The sequence below is a fragment of the Perca fluviatilis genome, chromosome 11 (genome assembly GCF_010015445.1).
Source record: "Perca fluviatilis chromosome 11, GENO_Pfluv_1.0, whole genome shotgun sequence".
In the NCBI taxonomy this organism is placed as follows: Eukaryota; Metazoa; Chordata; class Actinopteri; order Perciformes; family Percidae; genus Perca; species Perca fluviatilis.
In genome coordinates, this window is record NC_053122.1 from 14553685 (window position 1) to 14561506 (window position 7822).

Genomic DNA, 7822 nt, shown 5'->3' on the forward strand with positions numbered 1-7822 from the left:
GTAATACCACCCTACCTGCACCATGCTCTTAAGACAGAGATGTTAATGAGTAACTTTATTAGGTTTGTCATCCATTTCTCCTCCCTTTTCACTCACCATTCCAGTTAGAAGTGAATGCAAATATATTTTTATTTTCATTCAGTATCTTTATTGTGAGTAATAGCGTAATAATGTTATTTCCACAATCTACTCTTTCAAAATTAGAAGCAGTTGAAAAATGTAGTGACAAGGAAAGAGAAAGCCTTTGGCTAAATTGTTGCATCTGTGCCCTGAGGCCAGATAGTGTCACTGTAATCACATAAGATGTGTGAAACAAAAGCACTCCACAGAGTCTACATGCTGAAAAATGTCCATGGAGGGCATCTACGTCAATTTACAATTTGTTAAGAGGTTTTACATAAGATCATTGAAATGAAAAAACGCTGGCTTTACATTGCGTCAGAGGATTTTTCTCTCGTAGAAAGATTTTTTCTCTCTTGAACCACCTCCCACTAAATCATAAGTCTTTCATCAGTGGTGCTGAGAGAAGTTCTGGTTGAATATCGCTGTCATGATTCCAGGTGTAATTGGTCTGATTTATTAGTAATGCACATTCAACCATCATCTCTTTGCCCGTGGGAGAAAGTCTTCATCAAACCTTAATGTGACACTTACAATCTCAACACCTCATTATACACGCTGCATTTTTCTTTACCGAGAATAGAGCAGTGATTCACAAGGGATGTCTGTAATCACAGTGGAGTGGTGAAAAATACCAGCTTTTTTTTTTATGCTTTTAATCACCTTGGCAACATAGCTAAAATGCTCTATTTCTTTTTCTGTCCACGGCTGATGAAGAGAACCTAATTCATGTATTTGTTTCAGACTTGATTATTGTAACGTTTTGTTGTCAGGCCTGCAGCACTCTCGCAAAAAGATCCCGGAACTGCTCTTCATAAAAGTTGGACTACCCTCCCCTCTGCAAAAAGAAAACCAACATAACCCTCCCACCTTTTCTGACCTCCGCTCCGCTTCTAATAATTTGTGCATGGTCCCTCAGTTTTCTATTTACCAGATGTATGAATGGCAGTGAAGCCTTCAAAATCAGCATTTCTTAAAGGGGCGATAGAATGATTATATAAGGTATTTCACACTGTTCCTTAAGGTATCCTAATAGGATATCTAACATTCGTTGGGCTGAAAATGGCCCGAGTGCTTTTTTATTGGTCCCTGTGAATTGGCCTTAGAATGAACGACATTTTTTCTGCCTTATACGGTATGCTCATGAATATTTAGATGAGCCGCGTGCTGATTGGTTTTGCACACACACACACACACACACACACACAGTCACACATAGACATTGCTGCACACGCACACGCACAGGCACACACACACACACACACACACACACAGGCACACAGACAGCGTTGCGCACGCACGCACACACACCCACACTCACCCACACACACACACACACACACACACACACACAAAAGTTAACGTACTGATTGGTTGCACACACACACAGGCACACAGGCACACATAGACAGCGCTGCACACGCACAGGCACACACACACAGGCACACAGACAGCGTTGCGCACGCACACACGCACACACACCCACACACACACAAAAAAAAGTTAACGTACTGATTGGTTGCACACACACACACACACACACACACACACGTGAACCGCTGCCGGCAGGCAGCTCCTGCGCACCGCCCATTGCGAGTCCACTGCGCTGCTGCATTGAATCCACATGTCCCACTCCATTGTCCGATGTCTACTCCTTCTAAACACTTTTTTTCTTGGCCAGTATTCCATATCTCCTGAGAGAGCTCCAGCCAGCGCGCAGCGGGGTCTGAAGGCGTACAGTCCGGGAAGCAAGCCAGCGATCCGGTCGGGTACTGGCCTCTCCCACATCATACTGTGGAGCTTCTGAAGTTCGAAACAGTCGTACTAAATTTGCAATTAGCCATACATTTTCGTAAAACGGCCCATATTTGAGCTCTACATAGTTGATTTCTTGCATAAAAAAGTCTCAGAAGTGAATTTAATAATGAAATATCAGATGAACAATGTATAACATTTCTGAGATCTGCGCGACCTAGATTCACAAGACAAACTGATCCCAGATCAGTGGGCTATGTAAATGTTGGGGCGTGACAAAGGTAGAGACTAGAGCCAAATAAGGAGTTGACGTCAACTCGGCGGCTCGTTGAGATTTGCCCGTTTTCAGAGGCACTTTCAAATTGTGACATTTGCAGAGGAAAGAGGTGTCAATGGGATTTTGAGGTTCTTTGTATGTCCTATTTACCCTCCAAACTGTCGTTATTCAACTATGACATGGTAAAATCGGTTTTGCATTCTATCACCCCTTTAAACTGTGTACATTGCATTAATAAACCTAAGTTTGCCAGCCTGTGACATTTAATATATTCCTGTGAAGTTCAAGTGAAATTGATTTCCGGTAGTCCATTCACTATAAGTTACATATTTTCCAGTAAACTGAGTGAAATTTTAAATTTAAGTCATTCAATCAAGTATCAATCGTATTTCTTGAAAGCACAGACTGCTTAAAAAACATAAACGTCTGCCAGTGTTTATCCTATTATATCTTATTATATCTCATTGTAGTCTTGTTTGAAAGATTCTTTTAAAACAGGTGGACATATTTTGAAATAAGGGTGATCACAGCAGTAGTGTCAAGAATGAAATTGCTCATTAAAATGGATAAAAGCACATCTATTTATCGTAGCCCACTCTCTGTAATCTGCCCCCACGCTGCCTACATTCTCATGTGTTACTTTGTCTTCTTTTTCCATTATTCATTTTCAATTCAAAACACTTTACTTGTCCCCAGGGGACGACTGCCATAGTGACAGTGTAGGAGATGTGGATCTTGGCCTGTGTTGTGTATGATGTATTGTATTTATACTGTATGCAAAACAAATTACCCCTTAGGAAAATTAACGTTGTTTTAATCTTTAATCTGTCAGTATGTCAAAAATTTCATCCATGATTTTTACTTGTCACATTCAATCCTGAAGGGGAACAATCAAATCAAATGTGTGTCATTATGGATAGTTTTTGACTATCCAGAACCCAACCAGGTTCAACGGTCTGCTCCCAATCCTGCCATGTTATGACAGACATCTGTAAAGAGCTTAATTCATATTCATGAATGGGCATATTTTGCACTTGGCCATTTCCATTTGACAGTTAGTTCTCATCATCACTTTAATACATTAACATAGCTTATTAATAGGCAAGGCAGGGCAGCTTTTTCTATATAGCACATTTCAGCAACAAGGCAATTCAAAATACTTTACATAAAACATTAAAGAGCAGTTCAAAGCAATTAAAACATTCATTAAAGATAATATAAAACAGCTAAAATACAATAAGACAGGTATCAAATACAAGAATATTGACATCTCCAGTTTGAAGTATAATACTTAATAGAGGTTGTATAATTTACTCTCTATTCCAGGAATAGAATTCTCATTCAATGTGCAGATTTCTGTGCCGTTAGACTGAGAAAGAAGATCCATCCAATTATAAGCCATTAGCTGTTCTTATTATGCTCATTGTGAGACATGGAGCAGAGCAAAACGTGTTCACAATTCATAGTAGCTCAACAGTGACCAACATTGAATAGGTCCATTGACGTTTCAGAAAATACTTATGTAAAAATGTTTAAACCTGGAACCAAGCCAACAAGCTACAGGAAAAATCAGACTATAAAACATTTGATTCAGTGTAAAAAAACAAACACATTTTGAATACGTATAAAGATACAAGACTGTGTACAACAGCACTAACTTCGAGCTGAGTTGATTGGCTGTTAAAAGAGGTGACGTTCATTAAGTTCAAGCTATATCGCAGCAGACGACACCATCAGCTGGCTTGAGTCAAGCTGATACAGGCCAGTTCAGATCGCTGCAACTTTTACCTGCAACGTTCTAAAATGGTTTCGTCTTATTGCGAATCTTTGGCCTGAACTGGGCTTTTGCCTCGGTCTAACAGCTCTCTTAGCCTGGGGCTACGTACGTGCAGTGTGAAAATAGCTTTTGGTGCTTATAAACAGGCATTATGCTATCCATTATTAAGGTAGAAGGCATTGGATTATGAATGTTGTGTCTGTATTAAAATATTTATTTTACACAAGAAAATAAGGCCAATGCTTATTACAATGATCAAAGCAGTTTTGGTGTCACTGTCATCCCTTTCACTAAATCTTCTTACCACATTACATTTTCAGGAATGCCCCTGCTCTGCAGTGAAAGATTAGGACCCAAAAACCAGTACCAAATATGAATAGTGTGACTTTAAGTCTCACTGACCCATCTGATCTTTTCGTCTTTAACTCTTCAACTGACATATTGGCTTTAAAGCAAAGGGAAAGCGAGACAAAGATAGCTTTCATCATCAGAGTTGCTCAGCGTGTAATACCAACACAATCAACACCAGTTTAGCAGGGGAGAAAACCTAAAGATAAACCAATAAAAAAAAAAAAAAAAGAGTATATTATTTTTTTATTTCAGAAACACATGCTGCTTTATTGGCTTCCCTCTTTAAGTCACGACTATCTTATCATTAAGATAAGATAATAAAATAATAATAAAAAATAATAATAAAAGCCTTTATTAGCAGTTTCCATGTTGTTAATATATCAAAATCCTAGCCTGACGTGGTCATACTCAGATTCTACTTCCCGACCTCGAATGTTGTGGGCGGGGCTAAGTTCGGCTGGTATCCAGGCTATCAAAATCCTGCACTTCACACGCAAATAATATGAGCTGTAACGTGTTTGTTGCATTTCCATTACATGACAGCATCACTGCATAATAATCAGGTTTCATCTTTTGATTCAGATTTTATTGATTCTCTTTCAAGAAGGGTGTCAATAAACCATTATGTACATTCAGGAAATGTGTTTGAAAGATGGCCAACAAACATAAGTACATCAAAAGAAACTGAGCCCTCAGTCTTGTTTTCCTCTTACATTCACCGAAAATGTACAGTTGATTACCAAGCACAGCTTTGTGCTGACAATTAAGAATGACAAATTATATTCATCAACATACTGTAATACATGAGTAAAACAGAAACGTCATTCCACCAAACCTTTGACAAACATGCCAGCAGCTTATAGTTTGTAAAATTGTATAACTTGTACACACATTTATGAACATACTGTTAAATGAGGCCTTTTCTACTTAGCTTCTACTCTACTTTTGTTTTTGCAGCACATTTTAACAGAGAAAATAACAGACTGTGGACAGTGTTGACCTTTAAAAATTGATACATAAAACAATTACACAAGCAAAATGCATTCACCAACACAAGGCATGAATATTTTGCATGAATTTATAAATACTTAAGCTACCGTTCTGAGTTACAAAAACAAGGGCACTTGAAAGTTTTAAGAAGGAATTGACTATCCAGTAGATACAGAGAATATGTGCAAGTGGGCCACAAGCATGCAGTTTTGTGATCTCTTATGTAGGCCTTTCTACATAGAGTAACACTGCGAAGCAATCAAAACTCTTCAGACAAAAGCTAAAACGCTGGTGCAACATTTAACGATGTTGCAAGTTGCAGTGTCTAGTCCACATCCTCGACGTTCCACTTCCGGGATTGATCCGTTGCCGACGGAAATTCCGCCGGATTTCACTCATTTAGGCCAGATATCCGTTGCCTTGGGCTTCCTTTGTGTTGGCATTTTAAACTCCGGTCGATTTATGAGGACTATGGTTAACCTTTTCTCAGATCTCTGCAGGGTAAATCCAGACAGCTAGCTAGAGTATCTGTCCAATTTCTGTTGCACGACTAGAACAAACTTTGAACACACATGTTCCACCAAAACAAGTTCCTTCCCGAGGCTATTTTTCAACGGTACTGCGGCTTTTCCCGGTGCCTAGCACCACCCAAGACGATTGTGATTGGTTTAAAGAAATGCCAGTAAACCACAGCACGTTTTTCTCTCATCCCAGAATGCTGTGTGGACCAGAACCTTCTCTGCATAGCTGCGGTGGAGGAAGGTCTGGCAATGCGAGACTATGCAGTGTCATACTGCCATTATGTAAGGATGGATGTAAAACATGTAATCCAAATGTACTGTAAATTTGATAAGACGGATGACAAGTTAGTCAGTTACAGTTATTTATTTCTCACTTAAAAGTAATAAAGGATAGATTCACATTTTTTAAAACAGTACTGAACATGCCCAAGTCAGAATTGAAAGTAGATGAAAGCATCCTTTAAGTTGGTCAGTTTGGAATCATTGAAATAAAGGAGAATGAAAAAAATGTCTTCAGCTCAGTGGCACAGTGGTCAGAAAGCTTTGTGTTTGTCCTGAAAACTCCATCTTTATACTCATATTCAAAGTATATCAGTAGCCTTGGTAGGCAGTAGTAAAGAAATGGGAGCGAGAGCTGAGCCCGGAGGGGAATGTAATTAATTGGGAGACAGTTTGGGACAACATTTCCCACTGTTCCAAGAACCCAAATCACCAGCAGATCCACTTCAACATATGCCATAGGACATATTGGACTCCTCAGAAGAGATACGTCTCCAAAGGCATTCCTACTCCCTATTGCACTTTCTGCCAACCTGAACAGACTGGAACTTTCCTGCACATGGTCTAGGAGTGTGAACAGGTGTATGAGTTTTGGAGTAAAACAACATCAATAATATCTGATGTGATAGAATGTCGACTTCCTACTGACCCGATTGTTTTGTTACTTAATGACGACTCTAAATTACACCTGCTTGGGAGACAGAAGAAAGTTTGGTTAGCTGGCTCAACCGCGACCAAGAAAATGATAGCTCAGCGCTGGCTCCCCCCCCCCCCTCACTCGCTTTGTATAAAACAGTGGTTAGCCTATTTTCTGGACATAGACCTATAGACCTATGGAAAGGTGCAGCAGCACAGGTATCAGTCCTAATGACCTCAGCATCACAATAACTAGAGGAGGGTGACTGGGCAAGGTCTGATTTCTGTTTTTGTTTTTTGTTTATTTGCTTGTTTAGTTTTTTCTTGCTTTTCCTCGAGACCGCGGAGGGTGGGGGGGGGGAGAGGGGGGTTGTTCTTGTTTAAGTGTGTTTGTCTGTTCTGTTTTTGTTGTTTAAATGGAAAATAAATAAAAAATTGATCTTAAAAAAAAAAAAAAACTGATAGGTTGGTAATGTCCATTATGCTGTTTGGGAGCTACGTAGAAACTTTCTGAAAATTAAGGTGCAAGAGATGTTCTTTTTGACACTCAGCAACCCTGTTCTTAACTACACCTGAACCACAACATCACACTGAATCTCCTCAGAATGAGATGGGCAGCTCAGTTGTTTTTCTACAGTTTCAACCAGGACCACTGTTTCAGAGGCTGCCTGTGTATCACACACCATACCTTCACAACAAAAAGGTACATTTGAATTGCTTTTTATTGGTCCATATGACTGTTATAAAAATTATAAATATAAACTTTTTTTCTCATCTGCAATCTCAAAAGTTAAGTGGGAGTTAAGACCAAAAACAGCTAAGCGTTCAAACGCTGCGTTGGTGGGGGCTTTTGGCTTAAAGGCAGAATGAGTAGGATTTGTTGGTTGCGGTTTGTAAACACAACATTCAAAGTTGGCACTTCCTCCCCAGCTCAATAGACCTTTTTCACGGCAGACATGTTGACATGTCATAGTAGGAAAAGCACAGGTGTATTCAAACCCATTGCTGATGGCTGCATTCCACTTAGGAGAGGCCCTGGTATTGTGCATGCTGACTCACTGAAAGAGCTTGTTGGGACACTTGATGGAATTGAGCCATCATTAAGGTTATCAATTT